This window comes from Erythrolamprus reginae, chromosome 6 (assembly GCF_031021105.1).
Source record: "Erythrolamprus reginae isolate rEryReg1 chromosome 6, rEryReg1.hap1, whole genome shotgun sequence".
Lineage (NCBI taxonomy): Eukaryota > Metazoa > Chordata > Lepidosauria > Squamata > Dipsadidae > Erythrolamprus > Erythrolamprus reginae.
In genome coordinates, this window is record NC_091955.1 from 43,619,885 (window position 1) to 43,639,456 (window position 19,572).

General features: G+C 41.4%; 1 protein-coding gene across 7 annotated transcripts in view; it reads left to right on the forward strand.

Moving 5' to 3' along the window:
- The window catches only part of HMGA2 (high mobility group AT-hook 2), a 356,638-nt gene that overhangs the window by 146,876 nt on the left and 190,190 nt on the right, over nucleotides 1-19,572 (forward strand). The window lies entirely within an intron of this gene.

Sequence of the window (19,572 nt, forward strand, 5' to 3'; positions counted from 1 at the left end):
TTGAGATTTGTTTGAATGTTTGATTAGATGAATATATTACACATAAATAACATATTAAGCATTTTTACTTATACCGTACTAATATTGCATTTAAGATTTGAAATTTTTTTACTAGACTTTTTAACATTTAACAAATGTTTGATTATGTATTCTTTTTTCTATTTGAATGTATACTTTCAAAAGAAGCGGGGAAATACATCCCCATTTTATGTTTAATGTTTGTACGTCTGTATGTCTGTTTTATGAAAAATAATAAAAAAAATTGAAAAAAAAAAAAAAGCAATGAATCCATCTTTCCCTCCAACTCCTCAGTAGACGCCATCTTCCCTTTGTTCTCGCTTCTTCATGCAAACACGTTAAAAAAGTTACTTGCTTCAACTTTTAACTCCTTCTAATAAAGTTTTCCCACAGCTTGTTCAGTTCGTTCTCCTCTCAATCCACTTTTGCCAAGCTAGAGAGGTTGTTAAGGGTTAACTTTTACTTTTCCTTCTTCATATGGGGGAGCTTTCACTCGGTGCGTCTAGCTCGGGCGACGCATGTAATTTAAATACAGTGATCTCTCGATTAGCGCGGGGGTTACGTTCCAAGACCTCCCGCGCTAATCGATTTCCGCGTTATAGTGGTGCGGAAGTAAAAAACACCATCTACGCATGCGCGCCATTTTTTTTCATGGCCGCACATGCGCAGATGGTGGAGTTTGCGTGTGGGCGGCGGGGAAGACCAAGGGAAGGTTCCTTCAGCCACCCAACAGCTGATCTGCTCCGCAGCGCGGAAGCAGCGAGGAGCCGAAGATGGGGTAAAGGCAAAGGGGAAACCCCATCTTCGGCTCCTCGCTGCTGCCGCGCTGCGGAGCGGATCAGGTGTTGGGCGGCTGAAGGAACCTTCCCTTGGTCTTCCCGCCGCCCAGGCAAAGGGGAAACCCCAAGATCGCTTGCCGCTTGCCGCTTTGCAGCTTGGAGCCTTGCTTCGCCTCCTTCGCTGCAATAGGCAAGCGGCAAGTGATCTTGAGAAAGAGAGAGAAAGGAGGGCGACTTGCCAGTCCACGCCCCCCTGGATGAACAGCCTCGCATGGCCCCAGCGCCGGGCTCCGCTGTTGCCTCCGCCCCCATTCGGCTCTGCAGCTGAGAGGCCTTCCCGGCAGAGCCCTCCCCAACAGCTCCCGCCGCCAGCACAAAAAACAAAAGAAAAAAAAATCCCCAAAAGAGGCAGGCACAAAGCGGGGACACAAGGGGAGCTGCCCGGCAGAGGTTGCTTTTTTTCTTCTCGTGGGCAAGTGGAGGGGGGGAGAGAGAAGGGAGGAAGAGAGTGTGAGAGAGGAAGAAAGAGAGAGAGAAATGATAGAAAAAGGGGGAGAAAAAAGAGAAATGAGAAAATGATTGAAGCATAGTGACAGGAAAGAAAGAGACAGAGAAGTGACTCTTGGTGATGACGTATGACGTCATCGGGTGGGAAAAACCGTGGTATAGCAAAAAAACCGTGGAGTATTTTTTAATTAATATTTTGTGAAAAACTGTGTTGTAGCATTTCGCACTAATCGAGACCGTGCTAATCGAGGGATCACTGTAATTGGAGTCAATTCGAATATACTGAAAACTTTTCCATAAAATTTCTTAATATACTACTGTAATATAACATCTACTTTTATATTTCCATTTTAACAATATGGTTAAAATAATTAAAATCAATTAATTAAACCAAAACTTATACTTAAAATTTCTTAATATACTACTATACTATAACGTCTACTTCAACATTTTCATTATGATTAAAATAATTAAAAACAATTTATAATGTTAAAAACTTATCCATAAAATTTCAATATTATTATTTATTCAATTTAATAAATTTAAATTTTCTAAAGTTCATTTATATATTGTTAATAATCTTTTTTAACATTCCACTAATTATACACTTTCTCCCAAGTTTTATAAAATTCTGTTTCCATTTGATTATTTAACCGTCTCTATGATTTTCTTAAAAACATCGTCATCTTTTGGCATTTCCTTTTCTTTCCATTTTTGCGCAAATGTAATTCTTGCCGCTACTAATATATGAATTATTAAATAATATATTTCTTTTTTATATTTGGTATCGTTAATACCTAGTAGGAAAAATTCTGGAGTCTTTTTAATCTCCTTGTTCGTTATTTCCTTTAACCCTTTTTCTACCTTATTCTGGGGCAGGTCCACCATGCATGGAAGTATGTACCAATTTCTTTTTTACATTTCCAGCAAATTGGAGAGGTATTTGGGAACATCTTTGAAATCCTGTATGGTGGAAGGTGCCATCTGTAAAACATCTTAATTTGATTTTCTTTAAAGGAAATTGATTTAGTTATTTTCCAATTATATATCCATATCTTTTCCCATGTTTCCAAATTTATTTCTTTTCCAAACTTTTTACACCAGCTAATCATATTATCTTTCAATATCCAGCCTATCGTTTTATAGTTTATTAAATATTTATATAACTTCCCTATTAATTTCCCTTGATTTTGAATTAATAATTTCCCAAGTATGTTATTATCTTTTTTGAAAATAAAAGTTCTGACATCTTTTTTGTATCTAGAATTAATCTGGGCATACTGCCACCAGTTTATGTCGCCGCCTATCTCCTGTAGTTCTTGTTTGGTTTTTAATTTTAGTTGATTATCCAATAGATCTCTATATTTCCATATTCTACCATCTTTTAACAAATGTGGGTGTGAAATAGCTTCTATTGGTGAAATCCATTCTGGCATTACTAAAAAATGATTTTTCTTTATGTCATTCCAAATTTCTATCAGTGCTTTCCTGATAATGTTACTTTTAAAGTATGAATGAGTTTTAAGCTTTTCATACCATACAAAAGCATGCTAGTCTAGCATTAAGTCATGACTTTCTAGATTAAGTAGTCTTCGATTCTCAAGAGTTAATCATTCTTTTATCCACGTTAAGGCCGTCGCTTGGTAATGTAGCTTGCAATTAGGGAGGCCAAGTCCTCCTCTCTCTTTACGGTCTTCTAATGAACTTTGTTTTATTCTTGGTTTCTTTCCCTGCCATATAAATTTTTTTGTAATTTTATTTAATTCTTTAAAAAAAAATTGGTCCAGGGTTGATTGGGATGACTTGGAATAGAAATAATACTTTAGGGAGGATATTCATTTTAATTGTGGAAATTCTTCCAACTAAAGATAACTGTAAATTATTCCATATTTCCAGGTCCTTTTTGATTTGTCCTAACAATTTTGTATAATTATCATTTTTTAAAGATATAGCTTTAGAGGTCATCCATATACCCAGGTATTTGACCTTTTTTTGTTATTTTCATATTTGTTAAATTTTCAAGATATTTTCTCTGTAACTCTGTCATATTTTTTGTGAGTATTCGTGTCTTTTCCTTGTTGATTTTCAAACCTGCAACTTTCCCATATTCTTCTATTAACTTTAAAATTGATGTTAAGGGATCCTCTATTGTAAAAACTACATCATCAGCAAAGGTTTGAGCTTTATATGTTTCTTTTTTGATCTTCAACCCTTTTATTTCCTTTTCTGCTCTTATTTTTATTAGTAATACCTCTAATGTTAAAATAAATAGTAATGGTGATATTGGGCAACCTTGTCTCACTCCTCTTTGTCTTTCTAATTTTCCTGATTGCTCTTTATTTATTATAATTCTTGCTGATTGATTAGGTTAGGTTAGGTTTATTGGATTTATATGCCGCCCCTCTCCGCAAACTCGGGGCGGCTCACAACAATAATAAAAAACAGTACAGTACACAATACCAAATCCAATGCCCACCCATCCAGTTCCAATTGAAATTAATAATCTCATAAAAAACAGTATACAGTGAACCCTCGATCATCGCGAGGGTTCCGTTCCAGGACCCCACGCAATGATCAATTTTTAGCGAAGTAGCGGTGCGGAAGTAAAAACACCATCTGCGCTTGGGAGCGAAGCTGGGATGTTCCCAAGCGCGCGCGCTTTCCCCAGCAACGCGCACGCGGTGGGGACTCCCTAGATCCGCTCCCCAGCTGGGAGCAAAGCTGGGATGTTCCCAAGCGCGCGCGCTTTCCCCAGCAACGCGCGCGCGGTGGGGACTCCCTAGATCGGCTCCCCAGCTGGGAGCGAAGCTGGGATGTTCCCAAGCGCGCGCGCTTTCCCCAGCAACGCGCGCGCGGTGGGGACTCCCTAGATCGGCTCCCCAGCTGGGAGCGAAGCTGGGATGTTCCCAAGCGCGCGCGCTTTCCCCAGCAACGCGCGCGCGGTGGGGACTCCCTAGATCCGCTTCCCAGCTGGGGAGCGGAGCTAGGCTGCCCCAAGCTCGCGCGCGCCGCCCGCCCGCCCACGCTGTTGCCGGCTCCGCTTCCCAGCTGGGAAGCGGAGCTAGGGTGCCCCAAGCTCTCGCTCCAGCCCACCGCCGCTGGGGTCTTACGGGGCAAGAGGGGGAAGACCCAGGGAAGCCTCTGCCCGGCGGGGAAACTCCACCATCTACGCATGCGTGGAAGGGCACGCATGCGCAGATGGTGGAGTTTACTTCCGGGTTGCAAACTAGCGAAATAGCCCTTTCGCGATCCTTGAGGACGCGAAACTCGAGGGTTCACTGTATATAAAAAACAGGCACACAGTCAATCAATCAACAAAACAACATGGGCAAGGGGGAGGTGTTTTAGTTCCCCCATGCCTGACGGCAAAGGTGGGTCTTAAGGAGTTTACGAAAGGCAGGGAGGGTGGGGGCAATCCTAATCTCAGGGGGGAGCTGGTTCCAGAGGGTCGGGGCCCCCACAGAGAAGGCTCTTCCCCTGGGTCCCGCCAGACGACATTGTTTAGTCGACGGGACCCGGAGAAGGCCAACTCTGTGGGACCTAACCGGTCGCTGGGATTCGTGCGGCAGGAGGCGGTCCCGAAGATATTCTGGTCCGGTGCCATGAAGGGCTTTATAGGTCATAACCAACACTTTGAATTGTGACCGGAAACTGATCGGCAGCCAATGCAGACTGCGGAGTGTTGGAGTGATATGGGCATACTTGGAGAAGCCCATAATTGCTCTCGCAGCTGCATTCTGCACGATCTGAAGTTTCCGAACACTTTTCAAAGGTAGCCCCATGTAGAGAGCGTTACAGTAGTCGAGCCTCGAGGTGATGAGGGCATGAGTGACTGTGAGCAATGACTCCCGGTCCAAATAGGGCCGCAACTGGCGCACCAGGCGAACCTGGGCAAACGCCCCCCTCGCCACAGCTGAAAGGTGTTTTTCTAATGTGAGCTGTGGATCGAGGAGGACGCCCAAGTTGCGGACCCTCTCTGAGGGGGTCAATAATTCCCCCCCCCCAGGGTAATGGACGGACAGATAGAATTGTCCTTGGGAGGCAAAACCCACAGCCACTCCGTCTTGTCTGGGTTGAGTTTGAGTTTGTTGACATCCATCCAGGCCCCAACAGCCTCCAGGCACCGGCACATCACTTCCACTGCTTCGTTGACTGGACATGGGGTGGAGATGTACAACTGGGTATCATCGGCATATTGATGATACCTCACCGCATGCCCTTGGATGATCTCACCCAGCGGTTTCATGTAGATATTAAATAGCAGGGGGGAGAGGACCGACCCCTGAGGCACCCCACAAGGGAGAAACCTCGGGGTCGACCTCTGACCCCCCACTAACACCGACTGCGACCGACCGGAGAGGTAGGAGGAGAACCACTGAAGAACAGTGCCTCCCACTCTCAACCCCTCCAGCCGGCGCAGAAGGATACCATGGTCGATGGTATCGAAAGCCGCTGAGAGGTCAAGGAGCACCAGGACAGAGGACAAGCCCCTGTCCCGGGCCCGCCAGAGAGCATCCATCAACGCGACCAAAGCAGTCGCGACCAAAGCAATTAGAATAAATGGCATCAATTATATTAAAAAAAATAGTTCCCATGTTCATCCTATTTAATTGTATTTTCATAAAGGTCCAATCTACGTTGTCAAATGCTTTTTTGGCATCTAAGAATATAAGTGACATTTGTTTTTCATGGTGTTGTTCATAATATTCTAAGGTATTTATTATTGTTCTTAGATTATTTTTAATTTGTCTACCTGGTAGAAATCCATTCTGATCTTCATGTATTATTCCATTTATAATGTTTTTAAACCTAGTAGCAAATATTGATATAAAAATTTTGTAATCTACGTTTAATAGTGAAATCAGTCTATAATTTTCAATTTTTTCCTTCTCAGTTCCCGTTTTATGTATTAATGTTATTAAAGTTTCTGTCCATGTTTTAAGTAATTTACCATCTACTATTATTTGGTTAAATATCTCTTAACATATTTGAGGAAAGTATTTCAATGTCTAACTTATAAAATTCTGTTGGTATTGCATCTGGACCAGTGGCTTTGTTGTTTTTCTGATTTTTGATGGATTGCTGTAATTCTATTTCTGTGAAGGGTTTGTTTAATTTTTGTTGTTGATCTTCCGTTACTACTGGTAGATCTATAGAACTTAAATAATCAAAAATTAAGTCTTTTATTTCTTCTTTTTCATATAATTTCCTATACAATTCTAATACTATTTCCTTCTTTTCATCTATTCTATGTCTTATTACACCTTTACTATCTATTAATTTTTTAATAATTTTATTTTCTCTTTCTTTCCTGAGTTTATATGCCAGCCATCTTCCTGGTTTATTTGCATGTTCAAAATATTATTGTTTTGCACTTTTTATTTGTTCCACCATTGATTCTTGTTCTATCAACCTTATTTTGTGTTTTAATACATCTCTCTGATTTTTGACTTTATTATCATATTCGTTTTTTTGCATTTCTAATTCTAATTTTTAAAATTCATCTTCTAACCCTTGGTATTGTAACTTCTTCTCTTTATTCTTTTTTGCCATATAGGAAATTGTTAGCCCACGTATATATGCCTTTGTTGTGTCCCAAAGATTTTTGTGGGGTAGTATCATTATTTTTATTTATTTTAAAGAAAGCCTCCAATTCTTTCCCTATCCATTCTTTGTATTCAGGGTCACGTAATATGTTTCTATTCATAGACCAATTATTTACTTTTCTCTCACCTTTCCAATATATAACTAAAGGCTTGTGGTCTGCCCAGGTGTTGGTTTCTATTTCGATGTCTCTGATCTTTTCCATTGTGTGTGCTGATGCCTAGGCCATATCAATCCTAGTCCAAATTTTATGAGGATTAGAATAAAAAGTGTATTGTTTATTTTGTGGGTGGCATTCACGCCATATGTCTTTTAATAATAATTCTGTACTCATTTTCCAAAATGTTGTTAGTAAAATTACCTTTTTTTTCTTTTCTTTCTTCTTCCCTGTATAATCCATTTGACTATTTGAAATCGCATTGAGATCACCTATTATTATGATATTTTCTGTTGATAGCTCAATTATGTTATCATGCAATTATTAATAAAATTGTTTTTGGTTATCGTTTGGTGTGTATATTGATATAATAACAAGAGGTTTCGTTTCTAAATCCAATTGTACAATTAAAATTCTGCCTTCGTTATCACTATATATTTGTTTTGACTATTGTTTCATCAATATACATTGCTACGCCTCTTTTTTTTTATTTGCTAAACTAGTATAAAGTTTCCCTAATTTTGGTTTAAGTAAACTCCTCTTTGATTTTTTAATATGAACTTCTTGTAAAATTTATTTGGGCTTTTTCTTTCTTAAGTTTAGTCAATATTTGATTTCTTTTCCTGGGGTTGTTCAAACCGTTAATGTTGACTGAGAAAATTTTCAAGTCGTGACATTTCTATTTATAGTATTTTTTGGTTTCTTTTGGTTCACACAGTCTACTGTTTAACACCAATTCTTGTTGTGTTTGTGGTTGCTTCTTTTTAACATCTTGCATTTCTCCCCTCTCTTTATCGGTGCCCCCCTTTTCTTCTTCTTTATCTTTAAGTTCTATCTGTAGTTGGTCGGTTTTGTTCAATCCGCTTTGTGTGAAAAAAGCTCTTGCCTCGTCCACGGTCTCTATCTTGATTTTCATTGCTTGCCAGGTCAGAGAATGTCCTTCTGGTACTAACCATCGAAAGATTATGTTCTTTTTGATTAAGACACTTCTAAGAAAATAGTACTCTCTTCTGCTTTCTCTTACACTCTTTGCGACCTGTTTCAGAATTGTAATATCTTTCACTTTGTGTTTCTAGGTCTGATTTCTCGCCTGTTTTAAGATGTCATCTTTAATTACTCTTCTTGAGAACTTGATGTGGACTTCTCTTGGTAGGTTGTGTCGTGGTGCGTAGCCAGTTTGGACTCTATAAATTTCATCTATCTCTTATAAGTTCTTGAGGGTCCAGTTGTAGGATTTCTCCTATTATCTCCGCCACCTTTGCAGGTAGATCTTCATCTTTCTCTTAATTTATATTTTGGAATCTCAAGCCATGTGATGCAGATTGAAGTTCAAGATTGGTTATTGCTTCGTCAAAGCCTCTGTTGATTGCGTAATTATGTTCTTCGTATTCTTCCACCTTTTGTTGTATATCATGGATTTTATCTTCCGTTGCTTTTATTCTTTTTTTGTTTTCTTGTAAATTCTGTTGTATAACTTTCATGTTTCCATCCGTCTCTTTCAATTTTAGTTTTAACATTGCCGATTTCCATCTTAAGCTCAGTTTTCAGGGCACCCATTTCATTTTTCATTTCTTCCTTCATTTCTTCAAAATATTTTTTCACTTCTTCTTTATTTGTATCCATTTGGGCTTGTATTTGTGTTTGTGTTTTCTGCATAAAATCTTGAATGACCGCTAGGGTGTCTTGAATAGTCTGGAGATTGGAATCTGTCGGCATCTTTTCTTTTTCCTTAGCTAACATTGTTGTTATTGTTCTTTGTTGTAATGGGGATGATGTGGGAGATACCTTTGGAGTTGGAGTTGAAGTAGATGTTGTTTTCAAGTTGTTGTTGTCACAGAAGTCACACTTTGAGCCCTATAAGAACCTTTCATGTCGCAGAGGTTTACAATATATTATGCAATACCTTGATATAACTTCTTTTTACTTAGAAATTAAAATAATAATTATGCAGTATTTAAAAAAGAAAGATTTAACGATCAAACAACAGAGCAATCCAATAAAAAAGTCAGTATTAATGGAGAATATATATATATATATATATATGAAGGAAGGCTAAAGAGATAAAAAAGAAAGGAAGTTAATGATGAAAACGTTATAGTTGTTAATCTTAAAATACACTCTAAAGCAATTACCTAACAATACACTTAACAATACACTTAACAATAAGCTTAACTAAGATAGATTCTAAAATATATTATAAAATTGTGAAATTGGGGGGTTCACCAAATAAGAGGGGGGGGAGAAGTATTCTAGCACATTTTAAATGTCTAAGTTAAGAAAAAGAAATTAAAAAGACCAGGATAGGGTATAAGGAGAAATAGAAAAAAGAAAAAAGGATTTAAAAATTTTCTATATATATGTAAATATAAAAAAGAAGTTTAATAAAAGAAAAAAGGGCTGAAAAAAGTGTTTAAATGTTGATGTAAAAATAAAAGTAAACGTAGCAATGTAAGCAGACGTAGCAATATCTTCTAAAGAAAAATTTATGATGTTTTAAAGAAAAGGAGATAAAAATATATAAGTGCTTTATAAAGGGGAAAAAGAAAAAACAAGTTTTGTTTATAGCAAAGTCCTCTGGCTAGGTTCTTAATCTTCTATTAAATAGAAAAATAGATCCAAAAAAGAGTCCAAAATTCACAATCCACGAGAAGAGACAAGGAAAAAATATAAAGGCAAATGTATTGCAAGTATAAAAAAAAATATGAGATGTAAAAAAAAGGAAATATTTATTTATTTTATTTTATTTTATTTATTATTTAGATTTGTATGCCGCCCCTCTCCGAAGACTCTACTCTAATCTGTCTCTTTCAGTTTAATCCTTACGCTCTTGTCATCTAGAACAGTGTTTCCCAACCTTTTTTGAGCTGCGGCACATTATTCATATTTTCAAAATCCTGGGGAACACTGAACGGGGGGGCGGGGGGGCTAAAGAAAAGTTTGGACAAAAAAAAATCTCTTCCTCCATTTCACTCTACTTCTCCCTCCCTCTTTCTCTTCCTTCCTTCCCTTCTTTCTCTCCATCCCTCTTTCTTCCTTCCTCTCTTTTTTGCTCTCTTTCTCTCTCCCTCCTTCCCTCCCTCTATGTCTTTCTCTCTCCCTTTCTCTCTCCCTTGCTCTCTCTCTGCCTCTCTTGCTATCTCTCTTTCATTCTCTCTCTTTCCCTCTCTTTCTGTCTCTCTCTCTCTTTCTCTGTCTCTCTTGCTATCTCTCTTTCTCTCTCTCTCTCTCTCTCTTGCTATCTCTCTTTCTTTCTCGCTCTATCTCTTTCTCTCTCTTTCTCTGTCTCTCTTGCTATCTCTTTCTCTCTCTCTCTCTTGCTATTTCTTTCTTTCTTTTTCTCTCTCTCTTGCTATGTCTCTCTTTCTCTCTCTCTCTGTCTCCCTCCCTCTTTCCTTTCTATCTCTCCCTCCCTCTTTCCTTTCTATCTCTCCCTTCCTCTTTCCTCCCTCCCTCTTTCCTTTCTATCTCTTTTCTTTCTATCTCTCCCTCCCTCTTTCCTCCCTCCCTCTTTCCTTTCTATCTCTCCCTCCCTCTTTCCTTTCTATCTTTCTCTCTGTCCCTCAGCGGCAGCAAAGAAGAAGGAAGGCAGGCTGCAGAGGGCACCGAGGATGAGAGCGCTCGCTGGCTCCCTCGCCCTCTGACTTCCCTCCCTTGCTGCTGAAGGGACGAGCGCGGGCACGGGCCCGCTGCAAGAAGGGTTTTTTTGCTTTTTTTCCCCCTTCCCCCGCCTCACGGGAGAGAGAGAGAGAGAGAGAAAGAGCAGCGCCCTGTCGGTTCCGAGCACAGCCAGGGAAAGCGGCCTCGAGCCGAGTGCAAACTGCGGGATGCGGCAAAGGACTCCTTGCCAACCAAAAAAGGGTGGGGGTGGCGAAGGCAAAGATTGGGAGGCGGGGAAGGGAAGAGTGGGAGACCCCCCGACAGAACGGCTGAGGGGAAGGAAAGACGGAAGGAGGGAGGGATTGAGAAGCGAAGCCAGGGAGGGCTGAGAGAAAAGGGGAGTGGCGCGCGCGCGGGGCAGGCCGAGCATTCCCAAAACGGACAGAGAAAGCCCTCTCTCGCAGCGAAACGCTTCCAGCCAGGGGGCTGCCAGAGAGGGCTTTCTCCGTCTGTTTCGGGAAAGCCCGCCCCGCCCCTCTCGCAGCCCCCTGGCTGGGAACGCTTTCGTCCCGAGGAGCTGAAGCCACAGCCGCCGCGAGAGAAGTCGCGCCCCAAGGTAGGGGGCGGCAGAGGAGGAGAGGGGGCAGATCGGGCAGGGAGCTTCGCGGCACACCTGACCGTGGCACACCGGTTGGGAAACGCTGATCTAGAAAATAGTCCTTCTATGGATACCTCAAAATGGCTAAAAATCCTTTTTATATCAGAGTTTAAAATTCAATCCAGTTGAGAGATGAAAAATAAAAAGTAGTGTCTTTAAAATTTAAAAATTTAAAAATTCATTAAGGAGATTAAATCCATTCACCACCATCCCATTTGAACTTAAAACTTTATAAAATCTCAAGTTCATAGAAGTTGCTTGTGTCCTCTCATGAGATTTCAGCACATTTTTGCTTCCTGTGCATATGCAGAAGTGAAAACACTCTGGGGGCACGCACACATAGTGTGCACGCCCACACAACACAACTGAAGCTGTGCGCACAGCGCACTGGTAGCAGCAGTAGTAGCAATCCGCCCCTGATCCATACAGTGATACCTTGTCTTACAAACTTAATTGGTTCCGGGACGAGGTTCTTAAGGTGAAAAGTTTGTAAGACGAAACAATGTTTCCAATAGGAATCAATGGAAAAGCAATTAATGCGTGCAAGCCCAAAATTCACCCCTTTTGCCAGCCGAAGCGCCCGTTTTTGCGCTGCTGGGATTCCCCTGAGGCTCCCCTCCATGGGAAACCCCACCTCTGGATTTCTGTGTTTTTGCGATGCTGCAGGGGAATCCCAGTAGGGGAATCCCAGCATCACAAAAACGGGCGCTTCGCTGGCAACGGAAGTCTGGAGGTGGGGTTTCCCAGTGAAGGGAGCATCAGTTAAATTGCAGCATCACAAAAACACTGAAGTCCTCAAAACCCCACCTCCGGACCTCTGTGTTTTTGTGATGCTGCGATTTCACTGAGGCTCCCCTTGCTGGGAAACCCCACCTACGGACTTCTGTTGCCAGCGAAGCGCCCGTTTTTTCTCTGCTGGGATTGCCCTGCTGGGATTCCCCTGCAGCATTACAAAAACATGGAAGTCCGGAGGTGGGGTTTCCCATGGAGGGGAGCCTCGGGAATCCCAGCAGTGCAAAAACAGGTGCTTCGCTGGCAATGGAAGTCCGGAGGCGGGGCATCCCAGCAGCGGTGGTGGGTTTGTAAGGTGAAAATAGTTTGTAAGAAGAGGCAAAAAAATCTTAAACCCCAAGTTTGTATCTCGAAAAGTTTGTATGACGAGGCGTTTGTAAGATGAGGTATCACTGTATTTCTATGTACTTGTCAATAAATATAAGATTTCTGATATAAAATGGGAAATGGAAGCAGGGATGCCAATACCTTGATGCTAAAATTTAAACAGCCATCAGATGGCTGCAAACAATTAGAATTTTATAACTTTTGCTTCTATCTAATGGTCAGCTGAATGTTTGCAATGCAGATATAAAATGAGACAATCATCTTACATGAAACAAGTCTGAATTAAAAGGGCTCTATATTTATATCTACTTCTCTATTCTTTGTCTCATTTTTTGCCTTTAGAACTGTATTTTCATATACACTTGATTAGTAACTTACATAATTACCATTTTATAACAAGTGGCTTGCTTATTTTCTACATGAGGGTTAAAGGTATGGAGGGAAATCCTCCTACTGACATATAACACTTGAGGGTCTTGGCTGAAAGACATCACAATTATTGATTGATTGATTGATTGATTGATTGGATTTGTATGCTGCCCCTCTCCAAGAACTGGCAAAGACCTGAGAGAAACTTGTCTTGGTAAGCTACTGAAAAGAGTATTTGGCGGTGAGGTGACCCGCATAAGTATGATTCATACAGTACTCTTGAAATATGGCAGAAGGCCTAGGAGACAAGTTAGTGCCAACAATGAGAGAGAAGTGACATACTCAAATATCACATTCTTTTTATAGTATAGTCATTTCTCATATAATTTTTTTAAAACTTGTTTTGCCAGCAGGAAGTTAGCAGGCACAATTGTGATTTTATGGGCTTGAGTCACTCAGTTAATCAATTAGTGGTAGAACATAGGGAACTTTCTGTTAGGCAAATTTTGAAAAATGGTTTAAAATGAATCAATAGTGACACCGAGCAGTTTATTCATTTATTGTATTCTAAACCACTTCCAATAATATGATGAAATTTAAAAGAGAAAAGCAATTTATTTTTTGTTTATGGAAGTAATCATTGCAGCTAGTGTTTCGTCCTTCACCCAAGTAATCCTTACTTAGTGAATAGAAATACATATACTCTATATTATATTATAGCAATATACTGATTCTACTTGTTTTATTATTTGCTGAGGTATATAGAATTAATGTTTAGCTTTGAATACTGTGGCCACAAAATATTTTTCTAACAAAATATGAGGGTCTTTGATAACACATATCAAGTGTGGGGTTTTGTTTTGTTTTAAATCATGATATATCCATACCTGGTATATCCATTATTATGATTCTATGAGAACATATTTGCTGCGTTGATATAGAAAAATAGTATTTCTTTCAGTTAGGTAGGTAGATGAAGTATGTACCTGTATATGAAATTAGCTGTAGAAGATGTTCAGAAATACCAGTTTATACTAACTAAATATAAAGGTATATTCCTGACCATAGTTCCTAATACTTTTGCGAAAACTTTGGCTTGAGAGTAGATGTTAAGAAAATGCTTGAAAGTATCGCTAATAAGACTGGACAATATTTAGCTAGCTAACTGATCCAGCTTACAGGGTTTTCATATCGCTTTATTCACAGTGGTAATAGTTACTAAAATGTACTGTCTGAATTTTTCAGAATAACCTGGTATATCCATTATTATGATTCTATGAGAACATATTTGCTGTGTTGATATAGAAAAATAGTATTTCTTTCAGTTTTTCATCTAGAGAAAATGCATCTTTTACATTAAGTGGATATAGTTTCATCAATTGGTATAACTAAATACATGCTCTTTTTTTTCTCAGATGTGGCAGATAAGCAGGGTCTGCCAAGTAAATCACCATTTGATAAACTGTAGTGTTAGTTATAATCTTGACATACCTTAGCCATCTGTGTAGTAATAGAACATAGAAACATAGAAGACTGACGGCAGAAAAAGACCTCATGGTCCATCTAGTCTGCCCTTATACTATTTCCTGTATTTTATCATACAATGGATATATGTTTATCCCGGGCATGTTTAAATTCAGTTACTGTGGATTTACCAACCACGTCTGCTTGAAGTTTGTTCCAAGGATCTACTACTCTTTCAGTAAAATAATATTTTCTCATGTTGCTTTTGATCTTTCCCCCAACTAACTTCAGATTGTGTCCCCTTGTTCTTGTGTTCACTTCCCTCCTGAACCTTATTTAACCCTTTAACATATTTAAATGTTTTGATCATGTTCTCCCTTTTCCTTCTGTCCTCCAGACTATACAGATTGAGTTCATTAAGTCTTTCCTGATACGTTTTATGCTTAAGACCTTTCACCATTCTTGTAGCCCGTCTTTGGACCCGTTCAATTTTGTCAATATCTTCTTGTAGGTGAGGTCTCCAGAACTGAACACAGTATTCCAAATGTGGTCTCACCAGCGCTCTATATAAGGGGATCACAATCTCCCTCTTCCTGCTTGTTATACCTCTAGCTATGCAGCCAAGCATCCTACTTGCTTTAGCTACTGCCTGACCACACTGCTGACCCATTTTGAGATTGTCAGATGGTATCAGATGGTAATCATTCTGATGGTAAATCTCACTAAAGCTGGTTTAATTTTTTTTCTTTATTGACATATATGCCAGTAGAGCCACTGGAATGCATCTAGGCAACTGTTAATGTTTAAAACAGTGGATAAAGGTAATACAGTACAAACAACAAAAAACTATAATAGATATAATGTAGCAGGAAAAGATAACTCCGATATTCAAAACAATCAAAATAGAGAGCAACCAGAACTCCTCATCTTGTATGATGATATGTAATATTTTCTTTTATACATGTTAAAATTGTTTCTTGGTTTTGCCAGGAAAGATAATCATGATGTGCTTGAGAACCTGCTGAGTATACACAGGTTTCTTTTTAACCAATCATGGGAACTGGAGTGTTTCAGAGGGCAGGAAGTTGGATGGAAAAAGCCTGTTTCCTAGGCCCCATCTTTCAGGTTACAGGCTGAGCATGTGCTTCTTTGACGTAATCAAATGGGCAGAAGCAAAAGAAGAAAGACAAATATAATAAATATAAAAAGATAACAGAAAATACCAAACAAATTAAAAAACCACAGCAAAGCTGATTTAAAAAAAATCCAGTATAAGAGCAAATAGTATAAATAATGTTTTCAGCTGGTACAATTAAGAAAAATAATGACAGCATCAAGCAAACATCTGTTTTTTTGTTTGTTTGTTTGTTTTCATCCATCCATACATGATGTTTTCATCTGGTCTCTTTTCATGAACAACAAAGCAATTTCATCTTATAACAGTAGCATTGAAACCACCGTTCTCTGTAAGCTGCGCCCGTGAGCAGGCGCGCACCCCCAAATACCCCCGCGCACGCCCTTTTCCACGGGCACGCACTCCCCGCCCCCCCCGCAGGCTGGCAGGGGGAGGCTCCCCTGCCAGCCTGCGGGGGGGGGGGGGCGGGGAGGCGCCGGCACTAAAAGAAAAGGGAGCAGTGGCCGCCCCTGCCTCCCCACCATGCCTCCAGCCCCATTGCGCTCCTGGCCTCTCGGCCCTGCGCCCCACCCACCCGATCCACCCGCTCTCCTCCTCCGTTTCCTGCGCTCCCAGCCAGGGGGCTGCGAGAGAGAGTTTTCTCCACGCGCTTCAGGAATGCCCGCCCCACCCCTCTTGCAGCCCCTTCGCTGGGAGCGCTTTCCTCCCGAGCTTTCAGCAAGGGGGCTGCAGTAGAGGCAGGACAGGCGTTCCCGAAGAACTCGGAGAAAGCGCTCTCGCAGCCCCCTCGCTGAAAGAGAGAGAGGGAGAAGGAGAGAGAAAGGCAAAACGGCGCGCCCCATCACTGAGGCTTTTGCTGCTCGTGGAGGGGGGGAGCCGATGCTGAAAGGCAAACGGCGCGCCCCGTTGCGGAGGCTTTTGCTGTTCCTGGAGGGGGGGCGCCGATGCCAAAAGCCTCAGCGACGTTTGGCTGCCGGGGGGGTGGGGAGGAGAAAATCGGCCCCCCCCCTCCAGGAGCAACAAAAGCCTCAGCGACAGTGCGCGCCGTTTGCCTTTCGGCTCCGTCGCTGAGGCTTTTGCTGCTCTTGGAGGGTGGGGCACCGATGCCAAAAGCCTCAGTGACGTTTGGCTGCCGGGGGGGCGGGGAGGAGAAAATCCGCCCCCTCCAGGAGCAACAAAAGCCTCAGCGACGGGGCGCGCCGTTTGCCTTTCGGCTCCGTCGCTGAGGCTTTTGCTGCTCCTGGAGGGTGGGGCGCCGATGCCGAAAGGCAAACCGCGCGCCCTGCCGCTGAGGCTTTTGCTGCTCATGGAGGGGGGGTTGGGGGTGCTGATGCCGAATGCTTTCCCTCCGCGGTGGGGGGTGCAGGGCAGGCGCAGGCAGCCCCAGGGGACAAAGAGGGAATGAGAGAAAGGAAAGAGACAGAAAGGGAGGGAGAGAAAGAAAGAAAGAGTGAGAGATAGAAAGGATAGAGAGAAAGAGGGAATGAGAGAAAGGATAGAGAGAAAGAGGGAATGAGAGAAAGGAAAGAGACAAAGGGAGGGAGACAAAGAAAGAGTGAGAGATAGAAATGATAGAGAGAAAGAGGGAATGAGAAAGGAAAGGGAGAGAAAGGGAGAGAGAGAAAGAAAGAGTGAGAGATAGAAAGGATAGGGAGAAAGGGAATGAGAAAGGAAAGAGAGAGAAAGGGAGGGAGAGAAGGAAAGAGTGAGAGATAGAAAGGATAGAGAGAAAGAGGGAATGAGAGAAAGGAAAGAGACAGAATGGGAGGGAGAGAAAGAAAGAGTGAGAGATAGAAAGGATAGAGAGAAAAAGGGAATGAGAGAAAGAGGAAATGAAGGAGGGAGGGAATGAAAGTGAGTGATAGAAAGGATAGAAAGAGGGAGGGAGAGAAAGGAAAGAGAGATGAGAGAGGAAGGAGGAGAGAGAAAGAGGGAGAAAGGAGGGGTAGCGAATTATGGATGTCAGAACTCGGGCATGCATAATAGCGTGCGCCCACACTTTAAAAAAAAAAAATATTTAGAGTTTTATGCCACCCAGTCCCGAAGGGACTGCCGCTCAGACACTATACTTTTCCGCCCACACCGGAAAAAAATTAGAGGGAACACTGATTGAAACCATCTATTTTTCTGTTTGAAATCCTTTAATACAATATAAATTATGGTATCAGCTTCTGCACTCACACGCACACGTTTTATATATTTTCAAAGGCAGTGTTGGTTCAAAGACTTCTTACATTTCAAAGGCCATAAATCTAGCACCATCAGAAATGGTTGGGTCTGACTCTGCAGCATCTGTAAGTTCTGCTTCCAAGAATATGTCTATGATAGATTTATATTGATGGCTGTGCTACCTACACTGCCATCACAGACTTCCATTATATTCAGGTTCTGCTCGCTCAGTCCCCATTTCCTGTTTAAAGTGAGACAAGGTCCTGCCTGAACAAGGGATGAAATTACAGTTGAACTTTATAATTGCTGTCAGCACAGGAAAACCTTTGAGAAATATAGTAGGACCTCTTTGTGTTGGGTATGTGAGTGTGTTTTCAAGGCTACCTTGGCAATCTCTTCAACAGTCTGCATGAAGCTATGAACATTTTCTAACAGCCTATAAACTCAGTTTTGTCTCATGCAAGGGTTCTGGGGTGTGTCTAAGTCTTTATTAAATGGGGCCTTGCCTATCTCAAATATGAAGTCAAAATGGACTCATGCATAAATTTGGCATAATTTTAGATTGAGTTTTTATAGTTTTGACATAAAATCCCCAGTTCTGTGCCAAGACACATTAGTATGCTGAGTATTTAAGAGCCCAGAAAAACCACACTTTCAGCTGACTGTCTGAGGTGCTTCTGTATGAATTGAGCTACTTTCTTTCTTAAATTGTATCACATTTTTATATTGATTGATGCCTGATACTAACTCACCAGTCGGGCGCTTCCCAAGCACCTAGGACTGTGTGATGTAGCGGCGAATTATGTTTGCCGATCCCAGTAAAGCGGCCTTTTGCAATTGACAGATGGAGATTTTGTCAATTCCGATGTTTTTCAAATGTCCACTGAGATCCTTTGGTACTGCGCCCAGCATGCCAAGTACCACTGGGACCACTTTCACTGGCTTATTAGATCTTCGTATTTCACTAATTTCTCTAGCTGCTTCTCCTCAATTCTGCTGTCTTCTGGGATTGCGATGTCGATGATCCATACTTTCTTTTTCTCCACAATCACAGTGTCTGGTGTGTTATTCTTCAGAATTCGGACAGTCTGAAGTCGGAAGTCCCACAGTAGTTTTGCTTGCTCATATTCAACCACTTTTTCAGGCTTATGATCCCACCAGTTCTTTGCCACTGGTAAATGGTAGTTCCGGCACAGGTTCCAGTGGATCATCTGTGCCACAGCATCATGTCTATGCTTGTAGTCAGTCTGTGCGATCTTTTTGCAGCAGCTGAGTATGTGATCGATTGTTTCCTCTGTTTCTTTACAGAGTCTGCACTTTGGATTGTCTGTTGATTTTTCAACTCTGGCTTTGACAGCATTTGTTCTAATCGCCTGTTCTTGTGCCACCAGTATTAGTCCTTCTGTCTCCTTTTTGAGTGTTCCACTTGTAAGCCATGACCAGGTCTTTTCTTTATCCACTTTGCCTTCAATCTTCTCCAAAAACTGTCCATGCAATGCTTTATTATTTATTATTATTATTATTTATTGGATTTGTATGCCGCCCCTCTCCGCAGACTCGGGGCGGCTAACAACAGTGGCAAAACAACATGAACAATCCAATTAATAAAAACAATTTAAAAACCCTTATTATTTAAAAAAAAAACAAACAAACATACACACAAACATACCATGCATAACTTGTAGTAGTCTAGGGGGAAAGGATAACTTAACTCCCCCATGCCTGGCGACAAAGGTGGGTCTTAAGTAATTTGCGAAAGACAAGGAGGGTGGGGGCAGTTCTAATCTATGGGGGGAGTTGGTTTCAGAGGGCCGGGGCCGCCACAGAGAAGGCTCTTCCCCTGGGGCCCACCAAACGACATTGTTTGGTCGATGGGACCTGGAGAAGGCAAACTCTGTGGGACCTTATCGGCCGCTGGGATTCGTGCGGTAGAAGGCGGTTCCCAATGTATTCTGGCCCAATGCCATGTAGGGCTTTAAAGGTCATTACCAACACT